Here is a 22,403-nt window from a genome sequence, read left to right on the forward strand (position 1 = left end):
CTGGACCCAGCTTGTACGGCCGCTTGCACACTGGCTCTGTGCCTGGCTCAAGCTCAATGACGAACTCCACTTCACGGTGCGGAGGCATCCCTGGCAACTCTTCAGGAAACACGTCCTGATATTCACAGACTACTGGAACTTGCTCAATGGGATTGATCTCACCCTTTTCATTCAAGGAGAACAAGCGGACTGTGTCATCGCGCGCCGCGAATATAATCACATCTTCCGAAGAGTGGGTCAGCTTCACTTCTTTAGCTTCACAATCAATTGATGCTTTGTTCATGGCCAACCAGTCCATACCAAGGATCAAATCAATGTCGGACTTTCCCAAGACATACGGAGAGGCCAGAAAAGCATAATTGTCCATTTTGATAGAAACATCCGGAGCAAACCAACGAGAACTCATAAGCATGCCCGGAGAAACAATATCGAAAGACCTGGCCAACTCTTGAAGATGGATATCGTGCTTTGTCGCAAACGGATAAGACAAGAAAGAATGCGATGCACCAGAATCAAACAAGACTTTAGCAGGAAAATCATTGACTAAGAGATTACCCATGATCACATCCGAAGAATTTTCTGCCTCAGCTGCATTCACCATGTTGACTCGAGCTGATCTGGGGTTGAACTTCACAAGAGCGTTGCTAGGAGGTTTGCCTGGAGGAGGAGGCGGCAGACGGAGCTGAGAAGTGCATTTGTTGGCATAGTGACCCTTCTGCCCACATTTGTGACAAGTGACATCTGCTGGCTGTCGGAACTGAATCTGAGGAGGCCCTTGTTTCTGCTGCTGATATCTCTGCTGGAATCCAGGGTTGGGTGGGCGGGAAGAACCACGTCCACCTGAGTGCTTCGGCTGCTGAGAGTGCCGAGGAGGAGGAGGAGGAGAAACCCAAAACCTCTGTTGCTTCTGAACCACGTGAGTCGAAGAAGAGCTGGAATCTCTGAAACGTTTCTTGGAGTTCTCCACCCTGAGCAAGGCTGCCTCTGCTCTGAGAGCTAAGTTATAGAATTTGTCAAACTCCTCAGGATCGTGCAAAGCGAGTGCTAACTGCAAATCCTCCTTCAAGCCACCCCTGAACTGGTATATCTTGCTCTTCTGATCCGGAACATCCTGCAATGCGTACCGGGCGAGCTCGTGGAACTCAACATTGTACTTGTACACAGAATTGCTGCCCTGCTTCAAGCGCCTGAACTTCTCACGCATCTCCTCAACAAAACTGGAAGGAATGTAGTGGGACCTGAAGTCACGACAGAACTCGTCCCAAGACATCACCCTGCCACCTCTGGAGTCCTTAAGCTGCTGCCACCAAATAGAAGCCTGCCCCTTCAACTGGAATGTTGCAAACTTGACATAATCCTCTGGACGCACATTGCTACACTCGAAATGCTTGTTCATATCACGGATCCAATCTTCCGCGTCAAACGGCTGGTCGCAAGAAGTGAACGTCCTAGGCTGGTTTGACAGGAACTGACTCAGACTGGCGAAGTGATTGCCACCCTGCTGGAAATTGCCTTGCTGATGATTGGCTCTCTCCTGGATCAACTGCAACAGCATCTGAGTATTTGCATTGGTAGCTGCCATCATCGCCTGCCAGGCCTCTGCAGGAGGAGGCGGCGGCGGTGGCGGAGGAGGAGGTGGAGGCGGCATATCCTCACGCGCTGGGGTCTGACGAGTTGGTGGAGCCATCCTGAAGATGGACAACAAATTAGTCCACAGGATATTTGAAGATAAGCTGAATCAAAAGACAGAATATCTGAATAGAACTTAGCATTGTACTCGAACAACATAGCAAGAGTGCATTCTCAAAGTAACAGACGACAAAATTCTGATAAGGGGCCACAGCAAACAAATGTGAGCTAGAACTGCTCGGAACAAACATATGATCGAGATTTCCCAAACCTCAATCAAGCATCTGTAGGAAGATAGTCCTATAAGATACTACCAGATATTCCACCTATGAATTCCCGAAATAACTGGTCATGCAATCAGGCACACGGATACAAGGAGTATTTCACACCGCTTCTAACTAAACCATCACCTGTATCACATCCTATTTCACACAACCAGCATCTCGGACCTTCGTCTACAACAGATCCTCGTGATCACAATGATACAGAGTGTGGTAGTACCCCCGAACAATCTACACCAGTACTGGGGACGTCGGGGTTATCTCACCACTACCCGTATTGAAGCAATAACGAACACCCTCCGTTCTTAGGTACTCAGAAATCTGAATGATGGCGATGTGCGCGATAATCCCTGGAGCTCAACTCCCCTGATACTTCGAGCAGATAGGAGGCACCAGGACACGATTCCGTCACATCGAAATCATATAGATTTCGCAAACACCCGCGTGATCCTAAAAAAAAAATTTTGAGCGGGAAAAAGGAGTAGAGTTAAAGATTTCCTAAGACGGAAGCCTCACCAGAGCAACGAAGAGGAGAAAAATGAAACCTACTCTCCGATATAACTAAGACTCAAAACATTTACTAGACTCGACTCGGCCAAATACGATCACACAAAGGCTTCTATGGTCGTAAGGCTCTGATTACCAACTTGTAACGACCAAGATGCGGTCCTTTCCGATCTGGGGGTCGAGGCCCCCGATTAGGAAAGAAGCGCATCTAGGTGTTTTGCAAGCAAGTAAACATAGCAGTTAATAATAAATAAAGTAGACAATCTGGGATTCAACTATCTTCTTATTAAAATACAGAGTACAACGCAGATACAAACAAGGTAGTCCCGGTACGGACTACAAAACAAGGAAAATGCTATGCTACCCGCTGCAGGCCCACGATCACGACCACGGCTCAGTCCTCTGGATAGTTCACGTAGAGGCGATCTGTCTCCTCGTCGTACTGCCACGCCAGCTGGGTGCCGTCGGGATCATCTGCCTCTGGGGTACCTGTACCTGCTGGGAGTTTCGGAGGAATCCGTGAGTCACGGGGACTCAGCAATCTAAGACCTTGGTGCCAGATCTAGTCATGTTATTGGGTAAGGAAGGGATGAAGTGTGTCAGGCTGCTGCATCCGAAGGTTGAATAAGTGGCTAGCTTACGCGAAAGAAGAAGCGACAGTGTTCTATACTACCGGTCGTGAATACTTGATCAGAAAGTGATCCTGAACACCTACCTACGGCATTCATAACCCCACCGTGTTCCCGATCGAAGAGAGATCTTCGAAGGAACAGTCACGGTTACGCACACAGTTGGCATATTTTATTAGTTTATATTTAAGTTTTCTAATACCGGATGTTAACAAAATATTCCAAGTTGCCACATAACCGCGGGCACGGCTTTCCGAAAAATTAAACCCTGCAGGGGTGCTCCAACTAGTCCATCACAAACGAACACAGGCCGCAAAGGCATCCTCTATCACGAATCTCGTGATCTCGTCGGATTCCTTAGGGGAAAACCTCAACTCCGGGGAAAACCAAAGCTTCACCGGGATTCCATACGCAAGATATACCGCTAAGGCAAGACAAGACTAGCAGGACCTCCCGACGTGTCGACGACCCTGATAAGAGCCGCGTATCTCAGTCTCAGGACACGCCGGATGAGTCACACTACAGGTATACCAAACCTCAGGTTGCCCTGTGGTGGCCCCATAGTCTGCCCAGTTTGGACCAACACTCATGAGGAGCACTGGCCCGGGTTGTTGATTAAGAAACCTCGGGGTAGCTATTCCCTATGCAGCTTTTTATTAAGTGATTAGCAAATAGTACCAATGTTGGGTCCTGCCGGACAAGCCTTAACACTACGCGATTTATCAAGGGGGTCCCCATAACAACCCCAAACGTGTTAGGAGCGATCATTATGGAATCAAACACCGGTAACCGGTAACTAAGGCGGCAATAACGGAACAAGACACCCGGCAAAAGGCTAGGCCTCCCGTCATTTACCAAATATATAGATACATTAATTAAATAACAGAAATTAATATAATGATATCAAGCTCATGGCAACTCATGAGTTATAAACACCTGCAACTAACAATGCTAACATTAGTAGCTGAGCAAGCCTACCTAGCCATACAAATTTGCTAGGAAAGAGTAAGGTGTTTGGGCTCATGGCATATGAAGAGGCAATATATTTTCAGTGGTAGGCAGCGAGCAATATGACGAGGAATCGAAACTAACATAACAAGTCTAGATATGGGATCAAGGTCATGACATCTTGCCTGTGATATCCTCAGCTTGGAATGGTTCTGGATCGTCCTGCAAGTACTCTCCTGACTCCACGTAATCGGTCTCCGCTCCCGGTGCTACCCAACACAAGAATAACAGCCAATGAACAGCAGCACCACAAAATGCAACAAGCACATGATGCATGAGATGAAAGTTGAGCATGCGCCACTATTTCTAACACTAGCACAAGCAAGATAAACTACAACGAGTTCCTGGACAGAACTTTGCACTAAACTATTTGGACATGCATGGAAATGATATGGACAGATGCATCTCGTTAAAACGGTGCAAAACCATATAAAGAACTTTGCAAACGGAGCTACGGATCAACGGGAATCAACGAAACACGATATGAAGCCCTACGTGAAAGATTCATCACCACACACACAATTGGCACAAATCTGGTGTTCCCAGGTTGCCAAGACATATATTAACCCAACATGAACGAAATGGAGCAAGGTAGAACACCCCAACAACAATTAAACACAAACTTTGAACAAAATGTCAAAACTACGCAATCTGCCAATTTCTGCATCTTAGCTGTTTGAGAGCAACATGCAACATAGCTACAGGTCTTCAAACATGACAAATAATATATGTGGATGTTGCCAACCAAGAACACTACCATCTCCAGAAAGAATCACAGCAAAAGGAATTAAACTCTAGAAGATACAAGGCCACAAACTTTCCCAAAACCATCAGTTCTCAGGGACTTAGTGAAAATTTCTGCCCCTGAGTTTCTGTTTCTGTTCTGAAGCCTTTTGACAGCAATCACAACACAAGATACTGGACTCCAAATGACTTGAAAATTGACAGGAAGCTTCACAAACATAGGTTCAAAACACTAGCACTGAACTAAGTCCAGTTCTCAACATAATGACCAGCACAACCTTATCTACACGGGAAGAAAATGTTTTCAGCATTCCAGACTTAGTGAAATTTTCAGAGTTCAAAATCTGGAATTTTTCCAACCACATGCCCACTTTGTCTAGGCATAGTTTGCACACACAAGTTCCCAAGAGGTGTTTGACACCATTATGGTATTGAGCACAAACCCCTACAACTAACACACCAAGATCCATGCCTTTGGGCTCCATCTACCATGGAGACAAAGCCCAAACTTTCAACAACATGAAATGCAAACCCATAAGGTATTCTTCTAAGATGACAACACATAGGAGAGTTTCATGTGCACAATGACAAAGTGACATGGGGGTTTGAACCCCATGTTTGTGTCATGCACATCAACAACTCCAACACCACAATTCCTCTCAAGCACTAGCATCAAGCTCACACACAAGAAATCTTTATATAACAAGAGAGTATACACACCCCCCACATATGGGCATGTGATGGTGCACACTCTCACAAGCACCACTAGTATCTTCCTGGTATTCATGTCACCATCATTATGCAAACTACCACAACAAACCACACCCTCACATGCTAACACAATAGCTATCTAGTGCTACTCCTCGCCTCAAGACAAGTGATGAGGGGGAGGCACCCACACCCCACTATATCAAGGCAAGATAATAAATCTACAAGATCCCTTATACCACCTAAAACTCCCAAAGATGGGCTCCACAAGAGTAGCTAGTGCATCTTCTCCTTAAGGCACACACACACAACGAAAACACATCACATGCACAACTCCCACCAACTGTACTCCCCACCGCTAGATGCAATCCTCAAGGCTCACAACGCTAGCCATACGAAATCTAATCACTTGCAAGTGTGCAACTCCCACTCAAAGGGAACTGCTACTAACTACACTAGCATGAAGAAAAAGAAAAAAAAAGATCTTAAATCCAGCTTGCTGCCCAAGCCCAAGGAAGAGGAAGAACAAGTAAAGGCAGCAAGAAAAGAAGGGGAAAAAAATAGCTACAACAAATAACAGGGTCCTGGGATTCGAACCCTGCATCCCCTGGTACAGGGGCACCACCTAGCCACTGCACTAGCACCACCATCTCGACAGAAAGGGGGAGGAGTACAGGGAAACATGTCCCTTCTCCTCTTGCATAGGATCAACAGGGAAAAAAATCTGACAAAAAAATATACTCCGCGCCGAGGGGGATTCGAACCCACAACCTCTCATCAGGCGCATGCATATGACAGAGAGATACTACCATCAGGCTACGATCCGGAGTCTGACTAATACTAGAAGGTAAAAGAGAAGAACACGCCCCTCACGAGAAGCATCCCGCCGCCGGCCGGACCCGCGAACGCTGGCGGCGCCGCTCCCGGCCACCACCGGCGGGGAAAACCAACGGCGGGGCCCGCGGGACTCTCGGGGGCTCCATTCCCGCCCTGAGCACGGGGAAAGGCCCCCGCTTGACTGTCGGGACTGCAGCTGCCGGGACTCCATGCCCGCCCTGGGAGCACAGCGACAGAGAGCCTGACGGGCCTCCCTGCTAGCGCTGCCGAGCTGCACTACCGACGACGAGGGGGGTCCTCTTGGCACGGAGCTGCTGCCGATAGGGGGGGAGGAAGCCCTCTCCTACCAGCGCTAGACTACCTGCGAGCTGAACCTACGGGAGCCACTAGCGCTGCCGACCTGGAGTTCCAACGGACAGAGCCCTCTGTCAGAGAAGGGGGCGCACGCCCTGCCGACGCGGCGGATCCTCGCACTGGGAGGAGGAGCTGCTGCTGCTACTGCTAACCCTACCATCCCGCAGCAAGGCGACACCACATCGCCTCTTGCCCTGCGCCCGCTATCTAGACGACACACCGCAGCGGAGAAGGAACGAAGCTTCTACTTCGGAACATGACCGAACCGCGGAGGAGGAGGCAAGGGCGGAGAACCTCACCTTGGGGAGAAGAGGGGCGTCGGAGAGGAAGAAGACGGCCCGACGAAGTCGTTCCACCGAAGACCGAAGAAGAGGACGGACGCAGTTCGCCCGGTTCGTCCCGTTGACGAGGACGAGCTCGGCGGGGGGGGGGGGGGGGCGCTCCTCGGGGTCCTAGCGCCGGGAATGGGTCGCGGGGACTCACCCCGAGTCCCCGGACATGGCGCCCAGTGCCGGAGACGACGGATCGGCGGGTTGACGGAGGAGGCGCTGCACCCTCTCTCTCTCTGCTTTCTCTCAGAAACTTACCAGGGAAGAACGAGGGCAGGAGGGAAAACTGACGGCGCTGGGGAGGAAAGGAGAGGGAACCCTAGGGCGGAGGCGGAGGTCTCGGGCTCCTTTTAACGCCTCGGGAGGCGAGCTCGAGCCGCTGGATCACGAAGAGAGCGATCTGGAGGTTGAGCGCGCGTCGTACAGGAGGTGACGTCGGGAGGAAGAAGGAGCGCTCGCCAGTGGGCTCTATTATCGCCAGGGGTGGAGTCTAACTGGGCCAGCACGGGAGAAGGCTCAATGGGCCAGGGAAAGAATAGCTACACAGGAAGTTTAACCAAATAGAACAACAGAGAAAGAATGCTTCCAGGGAAGAAAAATATTACCCAAGAAAATTACCGGGTTAAAAATTAAAAGGAAAAATCCTGCTAGACATAAGAAATAATAGCCCAATAGGAAAAAAAAAAGGAATGCAATATTTGGAGATGTTTGAAATTAATGCAAAACAGTAATTTAAGCTACTGTTTTGAATTTATTTGCACCACTAAAAACAAAGAGTCAAATCAGTAAAATTGCACCCCCCCCTCATAAGCACATTTAATCTACCCACTAGACATTTTAGAATCACCTTAGGGAAGAAGAAATTTTGGCAAGACTAAACATAGGAGGGAAAAGGAGTTTGAAAGCAAGAGCTTAAAAGACTAGCACTCACTCCTACTTCACACACACCAATATCACATGCATCACAAGGTAGTGCAAAACCACCACCTAATCCTAGCAAGATCACATGCACTCACAACACCACAACACTACTCCCATTAGACTCAAATGCAACATGATCATGGCATGCAAACGTAAATAAGGCAAGGGATCATATGCAATTCATGCATGCAAGGGAAGTAAGCACTAGGGAACACACATGGATTCAAAGCACGAAAGATATCCTCAAGATCTCTGACAAGGTGGCCCCACATGGAAGGTTACAAGAAAGGAAAGTCTACACTTGGGGCATTACAATTATGGTGTTGATCATGTTTTACTCGTGGAAGAGGTTTAGTCAACGGGTGTGCAATATTCAGATCCGTGTGTACTTTACAAATATCTGTCACTCCACTCTGGACATGGTCCTGGATGGAGTTGTAGCAGCGTTTGATGTTCTTCATCTTCCGATGAAACCTGGGCTCCTTGGCTATGGCAATGGCTCGAGTGTTATCACAGAAGAGTGTCATTGGACCCGACGCGCTTGGAACCACTCCAAGGTCAGTGATGAGCTCCTTCATCCAAATTCCTTCATGAGCTGCTTATGAAGCAGCTATGTACTCCGCTTCACATGTAGATGTTGCCACGACTTCTTGCTTGCTGCTGCACCAGCTCACTGCCCCACCATTCAACACATATACATATCCGGTTTGTGACGTAGAGTCATCCGGATCTGTGTCGAAGCTAGCGTCGACGTAACCCTTTACGACGAGCTCTTCGTCACCTCCATAAAAGAGAAACGTTTCTTTAGTCCTTTTCAGGTACTTAAGGATATTCTTGACCGATGTCCAGTGTTCCATACCGGGATCACTTTGGTACCTCCCTACCAAACTTATGGCAAGGTTTATATCAGGTCCGGTACACAGCATGGCATACATTAGAGAGCCCACGGCTGAAGCGTAGGGGACAGAACTCATCTTCTCTCTATCTGCTGCCGTGGTCGGCGACTGAGTCTTACTCAATCTCATACCTTGCAAAACTGGCAAGAACCCTTTCTTTGAGTTTTCCATATTGAACTTCTTCAATATGTATGCAGCTTCTCCAAGGTCCTTCATTGAAAAACTCTTGTTCAAATAGGCCTTTATGCTCTCCAATATCTCTATATTATTCCACATCAATAATATGTCATCCACATATAGTATGACGAAAGCTACAGATCTCCCACTCACTTTGTTGTACAGACAGGCTTCTCCGTAAACCTGTATAAACCCAAACGCTTTAATCACCTCATTGAGGCGAATGTTCCAACTCCGAGATGCTTGCACCAGCCCATAGATGGAGCACTGGAGCTTGCACACTTTGTTAGCACCCTTAGGGTCGACAAAACCTTCTAGTTGCATCATATACAACTCTTCCTTAAGATTCCCGTTAAGGAACGTTGTTTTGACGTCCATTTGCCAAATTTCATAATCATAAAAGGCGGCAATTGCTAACATGATTCAGACTGATTTCAGCTTCGCTACGGGAGAGAAAGTCTCTTCATAGTCAACTCCTTGAATTTGTCGAAAATCCTTTGCGACAAGTCGAGCTTTGTAAACGGTTACATTACCGTTTGCATCAGTCTTCTTCTTGAAGATCCATTTATTTTCTATGGCTCGCCGGTCATCGGGCAAGTCCACCAAAGTCCATACTTTGTTCTCATACATGGATCCTATCTCGGATTTTATGGCCTCAAGCCATTTTTTGGAATCCGGGCCTGCCGTCGCTTCTTCATAGTTCGAAGGTTCACCGTTGTCTAACAACATGATTTCCATCACAGGGTTGCTGTACCACTCTGGTGCGGAGCGTGCCCTTGTGGACCTTCGCGGTTCAGTAGTAACTTGATCCGAAGCTTCATGATCATCATCATTAACTTCCTCTTCAGTTGGTGTAGGAGCCATAGGAACAACTTCCCGCGCTGCGCTACTATCCTGTTCGAGAGGGGGTGTAATTACCTCATCAAGTTCTACCTTCCTCCCACTTACTTTTTTCGAGAGAAACTCTTTCTCTAGAAAGGATCCGTTCTTGGCAACAAAGGTTTTACCTTTGGATCTAAGATAGAAGGTATACCCAATAGTTTCCTTAGGGTATCCTATGAATACGCATTTCTGTTGGGGAACGTCGCATGGGAAACAAAAATTTTCCTACGCGCACGAAGACCTATCATGGTGATGTCCATCTATGAGAGGGGATGAGTGATCTACGTACCCTTGTAGACCGTACAGCAGAAGCGTTAGTGAACGCGGTTGATGTAGTGGAACGTCCTCACGTCCCTTGATCCGCCCCGCGAACAATCCCGCGATCAGTCCCACGATCTAGTACCGAACGGACGGCACCTCCGCGTTCAGCACACGTACAGCTCGACGATGATCTCGGCCTTCTTGATCCAGCAAGAGAGACGGAGAGGTAGAAGAGTTCTCCGGCAGCATGACGGCGCTCCGGAGGTTGGTGATGACCTTGTCTCAGCAGGGCTCCGCCCGAGCTCCGCAGAAACGCGATCTAGAGGAAAAACCGTGGAGGTATGTGGTCGGGCTGCCGTGGAAAAGTCGTCTCAAATCAGCCCTAAAACCTCCGTATATATAGGTGGGAGGGAGGGGATCTTGCCTTGGGGCTCAAGGAGCCCCAAGGGGGTCGGCCGAGTCCAAGGGGGAAGGCTCCCCCCCCCCCCAAACCGAGTTGGACTTGGTTTGGTGGGTGGGAGTCCTTCCTTCCCTTCTCACCTCCTTTTTTTTCTTTTCTCTTTGATTTTCTTTCCTAGGCGCATAGGGCCCTTTTGGGCTGTCCCACCAGCCCACTAAGGGCTGGTGTGCCACCCTCAAGGCCTATGGGCTTCCCCGGGGTGGGTTGCCCCCTCCCGGTGAACTCCCAGAACCCATTCGTCATTCCCGGTACATTCCCGGTAACTCCGAAAACCTTCCGGTAATCAAATGAGGTCATCCTATATATCAATCTTCGTTTCCGTACCATTCCGGAAACTCTCGTGATGTCCGTGATCTCATCCGGGACTCCGAACAACATTCGGTAACCAACCATATAACTCAAATACGCATAAAACAACGTCGAACCTGAAGTGTGCAGACCCTGCGGGTTCGAGAACTATGTAGACATGACCCGAGAGACTCCTCGGTCAATATCCAATAGCGGGACCTGGATGCCCATATTGGATCCTACATATTCTACGAAGATCTTATCGTTTGAACCTCAGTGCCAAGGATTCATATAATCCCGTATGTCATTCCCTTCGTCCTTCGGTATGTTACTTGCCCGAGATTCGATCGTCAGTATCCGCATACCTATTTCAATCTCGTTTACTGGCAAGTCTCTTTACTCGTTCTGTAATACAAGATCCCGTAACTTACACTAAGTCACATTGCTTGCAAGGCTTGTGTGTGATGTTGTATTACCGAGTGGGCCCCGAGATACCTCTCCGTCACACGGAGTGACAAATCCCAGTCTTGATCCATACTAACTCAACTAACACCTTCGGAGATACCTGTAAAGCATCTTTATAGTCACCCAGTTACGTTGCGACGTTTGATACACACAAAGCATTCCTCCGGTGTCAGTGAGTTATATGATCTCATGGTCATAGGAATAAATACTTGACATGCAGAAAAACAGTAGCAACAAAATGACACGATCAACATGCTACGTCTATTAGTTTGGGTCTAGTCCATCACATGATTCTCCCAATGACGTGATCGAGTTATCAAGCAACAACACCTTGTTCATAATCAGAAGACACTGACTATCTTTGATCAACTTGCTAGCCAACTAGAGGCTTGCTAGGGACGGTGTTTTGTCTATGTATCCACACATGTAAATGAGTCTTCATTCAATACAATTATAGCATGGATAATAAACGATTATCTTGATACAGGAATTATAATAATAACTATATTTATTATTGCCTCTAGAGCATAATTCCAACAATTTCTCCGCTTTGGGTTCGAGCTTTTCTGGTTGAAGTTTCTTCACATAAGCATCGCAGCCCCAAACTTTAAGAAACGACAACTTAGGTTTCTTGCCAAACCAAAGTTCATATGGTGTCGTCTAAACGGATTTAGACGGTGCCCTATTTAAAGTGAATGCTGCAGTTTCTAATGCGTATCCCCAAAATGATAGCGGTAAGTCGGTAAGAGACATCATAGATCGTACCATATCTAATAAAGTGCGATTACGACGTTCATACACTCCGTTGCGTTGCGGTGTGCCAGGCGGCATCAGTTGCGAAACGATTCCACACTTCCTTAGGTGTGTGCCAAACTCGTGACTCAAATATTCTCCTCCACGATCAGATCGTAGACACTTGATTTTTCTGTCACGTTGATTCTCGACCTCACTCTGGAATTCCTTGAACTTTTCAAATGTCTCAGATTTGTGCTTCATCAAGTAGATATACCCATACCTACTCAAATCATCGGTGAGAGTGAGAACATAACGATAGCCACCGCGAGCTACAACGTTCATTGGACCACACACATCAGTATGTATTATTTCCAATAAGTCGGTTGCTCTCTCCATTATACCTGAGAATGGAGTCTTAGTCATCTTGCCCATGAGGCACGGTTCGCATGTGTCAAATGATTCAAAATCAAGAGACTCTAATAGTCCATCAGTATGGAGCTTCTTCATGCGCTTAACGCCGATATGACCAAGGTGGCAGTGCCACAAGTATGTGGGACTATCATTATCAACTTTGCATCTTTTGGTACTCATGCTATGAATATGTGTAACATCACGATCGAGATTCATCAAGAATAAACCATTCACCAGCGGAGCATGACCATAAAACATATCACTCATATAAATAGAACAACCATTATTCTCTGACTTAAATGAGTAGCCGTCTCACATTAAGAAAGACCCTGATACAATATTCATGCTCAAAGCTGGTACTAAATAACAATTATTAAGGTTTAAAACTAATCCTGACGGTAGATGTAGAGGTAGCGTGCCGACGGCGATCACATCGACTTTGGAACCATTCCCCACGCGCATCGTCACCTCGTCCTTGGCCAGTCTCCGCTTATTCCGCAGTTCCTGCTTTGAGTTGCAAATGTGAGCAACAACACTGGTATCAAATGCCCAGGAGCTACTACGAGCGCTGGTAAGGTACACATCAGTAACATGTATATCACATATACCTTTAACGTTGCCGGCCTTCTTGTCCGCTAAGTATTTGGGGCAGTTCCGCTTCCAGTGACCTTTTCCCTTGCAATAGAAGCACTCAGTCTCAGGCTTGGGTCCATTCTTTTTCTTCTTCCCGGCATCTGGCTTACCGGGCGCGGCAACAGCTTTGCCGTCTTTCTCGAAGTTCTTCTTACCCTTGCCTTTCTTGAAAGTAGTGGTCTTGTTGACCATCAACACTTGATGCTCTTTCTTGATTTCTACTTCTGCAGACTTGAGCATCGAGTACAACTCAGGAATGGTCTTCTCCATCCCTTGCATGTTGTAGTTAAGCACAAAGCCTTTGTAGCTTGGTGGGAGAGACTGGAGGATTCTGTCAATTATAGCATCATCCAGAAGTTCGACTCCAAGTGAAGTCAGACGTCCGTGTAACCCAGACATTTTGAGTATGTGCTCACTGATAGAACTGTTCTCCTCCATCTTACAGCTAAAGAACTTGTTGGAGACTTCATATCTCTCGACACGGGCATGAGCTTGAAAAACTAGCTTCAGCTCCTGGAACATCTCATATGCCACGTGTTGCTCAAAACGCCTTTGGAGCCCCGTTTCTAAACTGTATAACATGCCACACCTAACCAGAGAGTAGTCATCACTCCGCGTCTGCCAGATGTTCAGAATGTCCTGGGCTGCTGCGGGAGCGGGAGGGTCACCTAGCGGCGCTTCAAGGACATAAGCCTTGTTAGCTACTTCAAGGATGAGCTTCAAGTTGCGAACCCAGTCCGCATAGTTGCTACCATCATCTTTCAGCTTGTTTTTCTCTAGGAATGCGTTGAAATTGAGGTTGACGTTGGCCATCTACAATATTTATAAAGACAACTTTTAGACTAAGTTCATGACAATTAAGTTCATTTAATCAATTTAAGTATGAATTCCCACTTAAATCGACATCCCTCTAGTCATCTAAGTGATACATGATCCATGTTGACTAACCCGTGTCCGATCATCACGTGAGACGGACTAGTCACCATGGTGAGCAACTTCATGCTGATCGTATTCAACCATACGACTCATGTTCGACCTCTCGGTCTCTTGTATTCGAGTCATGTCTGTACATGCTAAGCTCGTCGAGTCAACCTAGGTGTTTCGTGTGTGTAAATCTGGCTTACACCCGTTGTATGCGAACGTTAGAATCTATCACACCCGATCATCACGTGGTGCTTCGAGACAACGAACCTTCGCAACGGTGCACACTTAGGGGAATACGTTCTCGAAATTTTAAGAGGGATCATCTTATTATGCTACCGTCGTTCTAAGCAATAAGATGTAAAACATGATAAACATCACAATGCAATCATATAGTGACATGATATGGCCATTATCATCTTTGCTCTTTCGATCTCCATCTTCAGGCATCGCATGATCATCATCATCACCGGCGTGACACCATGATCTCCATCATCATGATCTCCATCATCGTATCTCCGTGAAGTCGTCACGCCAACTACTACTATCACTACTACTATAGCTAACCGTTAGCAATGAAGTAAAAGTAGTAAGCACATGGCGTTGCATCTCATACAATAAATTAAGACAACTCCTATGGCTCCTGCCGGTTGTCATACTCATCGACATGCAAGTCGTGAAACCTATTACAATAACATGATCATCTCATACATCATACATGCAACATCACAACTTTGGCCATATCACATCACATGTCAAACCCTGCAAAAACAAGTTAGACGTCCTCTAATTGTTGTTGCAAGTTTTACGTGGCTGATTTGGGTTTCTAGCAAGAACGCCTTCTTACCTACGTGACAGCCACAACGATGATATGCCAAAGCTATTTACCCTTCATAAGGACCTTTTTCATCAAATCCAATCCGACTAGAGTAGGAGAGACAGACACCCGCTAGCCACCTTTATGCACGGTGTGCATGTCTGTCGGTGGAACCAGTCTCACGTAAGCGTACGTGTAAAGTCGGTCCGGGCCGCTTCATCCCACAATACCGCCGGATAAGAATAAGACTAGTAGCGGCAAGCAAATTGACAAATCATCGCCCACAACTTTTGTGTTCTACTCGTGCATAGAATCTACGCATAGAAAACCTGGCTCGGATGCCACTGTTGGGTAACGTAGCATAAATTCAAAATTTTCCTACGCATATTCAGATCTTCCTATGTAGAGACCAGAAACGAGAGAGGGGTAAGAGCATCTTCATATCTTTGAAGATCGCTAAGCAGAAGTGTTGCTAGAACGCGGTTGATGGAGTCGTACTCGGAGCGATTCCGATCTAGTGCCGAACTACGGCACCTCCGCGTTCAACACACGTGCAGCCCGGTGACGTCTCCCGCACCTTGATCCAGCAAGGAGGAGGGAGAGGTTGGGGAAGAACTCGAGCAGCACGACGGCGTGGTGTCGATGGAGAGACGAGGTCTCCCGGCAGGGCTTCGCCAAGCACCGGCAGAGAGGAGGAGGAAGACGGGCAGGGCTACGCCGAGGGAGAGGCAAAAGTCTAATCCCCAATGGCCAAAAGTGCCCACTATATATAGGGGGAGGGGGAGGGGAGAGGGGGTGCCACCCCTAGGGTTCCCACCCTAGGTGGTGCGGCAGCCCCCCCAGATGGGAGGTGCGGCGTCCAGAGGGGGAGGAGGGGGTGGCGCACCACCTGGTGGGCCTTAGGCCCACCTGGCTTAGGGTTTGCCCCCCCTTTTCTCTCCCCTGCGCATTGGGCTGAGTGGGGAGGCGCACCAGCCCACCTAGGGGCTGGTTCCCACCCCCACTTGGCCCACCTTACCTCCCCGGGTCGTTGCCCCCTTCGGTTGTCCCCCGGGGCCACCTCCGGTGGTCCCGGTGGTCCCGGTACGCTACCAGTGATGCCCGAAACACTTCCGGTATCCGAAACCATCCGTCCTATATATCAATATTTACCTCCGGACCATTCTGGAGCTCCTCGTGACGTCCGGGATCTCATCCGGGACTCCGAACAACTTTCGGTAACCTCGTATAACAATTCCCTATAACCCTAGCGTCATCGAACCTTAAGTGTGTAGATCCTACGGGTTCGGGAGACACGCAGACATGACCGAGACACCTCTCTGGCCAATAACCATCAGCGGGGTCTGGATACCCATGGTGGCTCCCACTTGCTCCACGATGATCTCATCGGATGAACCACGATGTCAAGGATTCAATCAATCCCGTATACGATTCCCTTTGTCTGTCGGTGTAGAACTTGCCCGAGATTCGATCGCCGGTATACCAATACCTTGTTCAATCTCGTTACCGGTAAGTCTCTTTACTCGCTCCGTAGCACGTCATCGTGTGACTAACTCCTTAGTCACGTTGAGCTCATGGTGATGTTCTACCGAGTGGGCCCAGAGATACCTCTCCGTCACACGGAGTGACAAATCCCGATCTCAATTCGTACCAACCCAACAGACACTTTCAGAGGTACCCGTAGTGCACCTTTATAGTCACCCAGTTACGTTGTGACGTTTGATACACCCAAAGCACTCCTACGGTATCCGGGAGTTGCACAATCTCACGGTCGAAGGAAAAGACACTTGACATTAGAAAAGCTTTAGCATACGAACAATACGATCTAGTGCTATGCTTAGGATTGGGTCTTGTCCATCACATCATTCTTCCAATGATGTGATCCCGTTATCAATGACATCTAATGCCCATGATCAGGAAACCATGATCATCTATTGACTAACGAGCTAGCCAACTAGAGGCTTGCTAGGGACACATTGTGATCTATTTATTCACACATGTATTATTGTTTCCTGTTAATACAATTATAGCATGAACAATAGACGATTATCATGAACAAGGAAATATGATAATAACCATTTTATTATTGCCTCTAGGGCATATTTCCAACAGCTTGCCACTTAGATTATATCTAGAGGCATGTTGTTTGAAAAAACCTTGATTACGTACAATAGATCACGTGATTATGTGTTGTAGGCTCTAGCAGACTGAAATAATAAGTAGTCCTAATGAAAAGCACAACGGAAGTTGGCCCTGGTACCTGCATCCCTCCTGGCAGCATCTACCTACTGCTCCTTTCTGTAGCAGTTCGGTAACCATGTGTAAATGCGCATGCATGGTAGCGAGCTGAAGACAGCTACAGTGAGATACGACTGCTCACTAGAGTAACCGTTGTCGCTATCTAGTACTTCCTCCGTCCAATAATGCTTGTCCTAAAGATGAATGTACGTAGACTTATTTTAGTTATAGATACATTAATTATATCCATTTTTAAGACAAGTATTTTCGGATGGAGCTACTATCGTAGCAAACTAGATCAGCTATCCATATATGTGTGCGGTATGTGCACAAGTTGGAAGGAATAGAGTGTCATGTGAGCCGCTGCACGGGATGACATTCGTGCACATGCCGCGGATTAGATTTTCCCTTTATTTATTTGTTACTGGACCAAGTTCATACTTTTGCTATCTTATTATTGCGTGATGCATGATATTGTGTGGATGGATGCACTGGTCCTCAGACGGCGATGCTGTTGGGAATCCCGCCGACGTGCGGTGAGCGCCATGAGGGCGAACGTCTCGGTCCGACGTTATGTTATAACCAAGTGCCTAATTTAGATATATTCATCATACTTTATGATGGACCCACGATGTTGTTGAGTAAATAGAATTTTTTTTATTAGATTAATCCATGAAATAATCACTAACATAGCAATGGCTAGATTTATGACATACTGATTATGGAGCACACTAACATGTACTACACATATAGTAGAAGGGTTAATTGGATAGATGCCACTACAATTTCCGGCTATTTGAGAAACGCCACTACAACTTTCATCTTTCGAAAAATGCCATTGCACCTCTGTGTACATTTGACATATGCCATTATGCCCACTTCCACGCATATACCTACCAATATACCAACTTATTCCTGCGGTATGTACGTATAAATGGTGGGACCCACATGTATCTTTTTTTTTGGAAGAACGGTTGACTCGCTGCATCCTTCCACCCGCTGCATCCTTCCACGGTTCCACCAGACCCCCGCATGAATCTTTTTTTTGGAAGACCGGTTGCATCCAGACCCCCGCTGCATACGGGCTGCATCCAGACCCCCGCTGCATCCAGACCCCCGCGTGTTCCCATCCAGACCTAAACCTAGATCGTGGCGGCGGCCGGTGACGAGCATGGGCATGACGGCAGCGGACGCCGGCGACCCCGGCGGAGAAGAGCAGCTTCTTCCTGCAGTCCCTCCCCTCCTTGGCGACAGTGCAGTCCCTCCCGAGCTTCGTCACTCCCCTTGCGGACGGAAGGCGGCGAGCATGGAGGCGCTGGTGCCGGTGGAAGGCGGCGAGCATGGCGGGAGGGAGGACCTGATTCCTGCCTTCCTTTCCCTGCCCTCAGACCGGACGGAAGCTTCCCCCAAACCTCCTTCCCCTCGGCGGCTGAAGGCAATAAGCATGGTGGCAGCGGACAGGCTGCAACTTGGGGGCATCCAGGACCTGCTTCGTGCATCCCCGACTCTCCTTTCCAATCAGATGGAGGAAGCTCACCCGATGGCAAGCATGACTGCAGCCCCAAATCCTCTCTCCCTGTAAGTATCTGAACAATATTTTGCTGGTGGTTCTCTGTCCGGAATTAAATTCGTTGTCATAGTATAGCAGTAGTCATTGGTGTTGGTTCTTGACTGCCATTTCTGCCAATTTTTGGTAGGTGCAACGGGAGCAAAGAATTTGACATAGATTGGGAAGATTACCTAGCCAATGATGCGCGAATGCTAACTATGGGTGGCGTTTATGCTGGTCCTTTGCTTCCTTTGCTTGTTCAAGGGATTGAGTGTTCGACATCCCAGCTTGCTAGTTCAAGCCAGCCAAATCATGTGGATGTTGAGCGCCAAACAAATGATGTAGATGGTGACCAAGAATCTGAATATTCTTTAGCTGACCCATTTGATAATGAAGAGGAGTATATTGGAGTTGATGATGAGAATATGTATGATGTTACCGTGCCTATTACTATCACAGCGCAACCCGAAGCCCCAACGATTATTGATGAAGGAGATGATAACATGGATGAGGCAGTGGTAATGCAACATATCCAAGAGGAGGCAGAAATTGCTGCCTTTGATCCCCTGCAATATAGAATTGCGCATGATCCTGAAAAACCTGACATTAGAGTAGGGGCTCTATTCCCTGACATTGTGGCCTTTCGTAAAGCTATAAGGCATCATGCTGTTCTAGCAGACTTTGAGTTTGCTAATGTGAGGACTGACCAAAGTAAACCCACCTATACAAGAGAAAAGGCCTCTTGGCAGGCCTAGAGTACAGAGAATTAGAGGGTCCCTTGAACCTGGCAGGAAGGTGGTTAAGTGCAAGAAATGTAAGCAACCTGGCCACTTTGAAAAAACTTGCACAATCCCTCCTCCAAGATATCCTAATTATGTTGATGAGGAACAACCAGAGCAGCCACAAGAGCACCACACGCCTAGTAAAAGGTATAGTAACATGTTTCTTTCCTAACTAGTTATAATGCACATTTCTTAATTTTCTATGGGATACATTGCAGGAAGCGACCTGCTACTGTAGCTGAGGAGCAAGATGTGCATGACGACGAGCCTATAGCTAATTACAAGAGGTAACTCTTCTTAATTCTAACAGTAGCTAATGGATGTTGCCTAAGATTTTTCCAATAATATGATTCTCCATGTATCTATAGGAATAGGACTACACCAACCAAAACCAAGTCTCCGGTGAAGAAGACGACACCCGCGAAGAAGGCGACACCGGGAAAGAAGGCCATACCCGCGAAGAAGGCGACAACGGGAAAGAAGGCCACACCAGCGAAGAAGGCGAGGAAGACGACTCAAGTGAATAAACAAGCTAAAGGTAAAGAAAAGAAGAAGTCATCCGTGAAGAAAAAGACTCCAGCGAAAAATGGCAAGAAAAAGAAACCAGAAGTTGTTGTACCATCCATAAGTGAGGATGTTTTGAAGTCATCACTTGGAACCAAGCGAAGCCTTATGTACTGGCTTGGGGGCTAGTTAATGGTCTTGTAAGCATGTCGAACATTTGTGATGTTTTGCGATGGCCATTTGAACCTGGAGTATTTATGTACGCATGTGTGCCTAAGGCTTAATCCTTTATATCTGTTCATGTATGCAACCCTTTTAATGGAGCCATTTGAATGTTTATTTACATGTCAATTATTTTCTGCATTTCAAATTATTTACAACAACATTCCAATTTTATTTACAGCAGCATTTCAATTTTATTCTGTCACAATTTATTTCATGATTTTTTAAGCCTGATTCGGGTGGGTCCCACCATTTATACATACATACGGCAGGAATACGTTGGTATATTGGCCGGTATATGCGTGGAAGTGGGCATAATGGCATCTGTCAAATGTACACAGAGTTGCAATGGCATTTTTCGAAAGATGAAAGTTGCAGTGGCGTTTCTCAAATAGCCGGAAATTGTAGTGGCATCTATCCAATTAACCCATAGTAGAAACATCTACGCATATATCTAGTACTGCTAAGACTAAAATAAACAGGAGCGGGATAAATGAAGTATACCCTCCGATCGGCTAGTTGGCCGCCGCAGCAGCAGTGGGGGCGACAGTATCCTCGGCCGCCTTCTTGTCGGCTTCGGCCTTCTCTCGGGCGAGACAGTTGACGCCGGCTGGTGGAGACATGGCGATGACGAAGGCGACGCGGACGAACAGAGGCGAGCAGTAGAGTAGTCGCTCCCCAAAAATCTAATCGCCCCTCTCCCGTACAGGATCCGGAGAGGCGTGGTTTTAGAGGCCTGCTCTCCCATCGACCGTGTACGCGGTGCACGAGACAGAGTCACTTATATAAGCGCGGCCAAAATTAAGGGTGTAGGTATGAGTTCGGCTCGGCTCATTCCCGCAACTGGCTGCGGGTCGTGGCGAGGTGGGTGGCAGAGGAGGGGTGCATGAGGGCCTCTTTTCTTCTCATGTTTCAATAGCATATACAAGAGAGACCCTTATAAAGGGGTCCAATTCCTTCTCCACTAGTGGGGTGGGACTAAACTGTCCATCACCCCTTGTCATGCCACCATCTATATGGATCTTTAGTGATTTTCTGAAATTTTATCATGGGCCTTAAGCCCATCACAGATTTCATCAAGTGCTACTCAAACGGCGATCCGAGGGAGCAATTTTGAAGAGGAATGGTTAGGATGGAAGATGAGGACATTCTTCGTTAGTTTGTTTTCGCACAAAGTTGTTAGAGCATTTACAGCCTGACATCGCAAATCCGGCCCCTCGAATGCCCGTGGATATGTCCGGGCACGTTCGTGTACACTAACTGACCACATCTTAAATAATGCATTCTACATCCGGATACCTTAAATTAGAAACCTCAAATCAATACTATTATATGCACCGTAAACCTAATACTAAGCGGAGCTCATCCGGCTCCGCCGTGCCCATGTCTGGTGGCTGGCTGCACCCCTCATAGTATCGGTCCGGTCGCCGACGAGGTAGAGTAGGACATGGGACACTAGGCGGCTCACGGGAGTCGAGCTCCCACCGTTTCCCATGCCCTACTCTTCCTCGTCGGAGCCCGTAACATGGATGGTGCCAGTCGACGTGTGGTCGATAATGGATCCTTCATGGAAGGAGCCAACGTCCATCATGATGCGGTTGCGTCGACCACACTGGTGCACCCTAGGGGGCGTCAGAGAATGTGATTCTGTCTCTCCAACAGCCGTCGTCGCATCCAGTGCCCGTTGCCTCGCTCGGCGGGCACACTGCGCCATGTCATCGTTCGAGATCGGCCATGCTTCGTGCTCGAGGTGCCAATGAAGGGGTTGCGTTTCCGCCACGGTGTTCGGACGCCAGACGGACCGCACCGCCTTCGGTGAGGCAAGAACGCTGGATTCAACCACCGTTTGTGTGGATGCAATGGATTCCCGACGTTGCGAGTCCGAGCTCTGTCGTCGGGCGGCCGCCTCCTAGGAGTGACGGAGCGCAAGTCGGGCGACCATCTCCCCCTCGGGGCCTCGTGGGACGCGCTCGTGGTCGACGGATATGGAGGTGAAGCACTCAGATCTGCTGCTCGTCATGCCGGAGATGAGCTTGGGCGACGGATGAAAATGAAGGGGAGTGGAGTGAAGTGGTTAGGGTTTGGTCCGACGAGCGGATGGAGACGAATATATGTGAAGTAGATGCAGTCCAGCGCGGGCCAAGCGAGCGTGCCCAAACTTTTCCATATCCTTCTTATATTTTTATTGAAAATGAAAGGTACTGGTAAAGATGTT

This window comes from Hordeum vulgare, chromosome 2H (genome assembly GCF_904849725.1).
Source record: "Hordeum vulgare subsp. vulgare chromosome 2H, MorexV3_pseudomolecules_assembly, whole genome shotgun sequence".
Classification (NCBI taxonomy): domain Eukaryota; kingdom Viridiplantae; phylum Streptophyta; class Magnoliopsida; order Poales; family Poaceae; genus Hordeum; species Hordeum vulgare.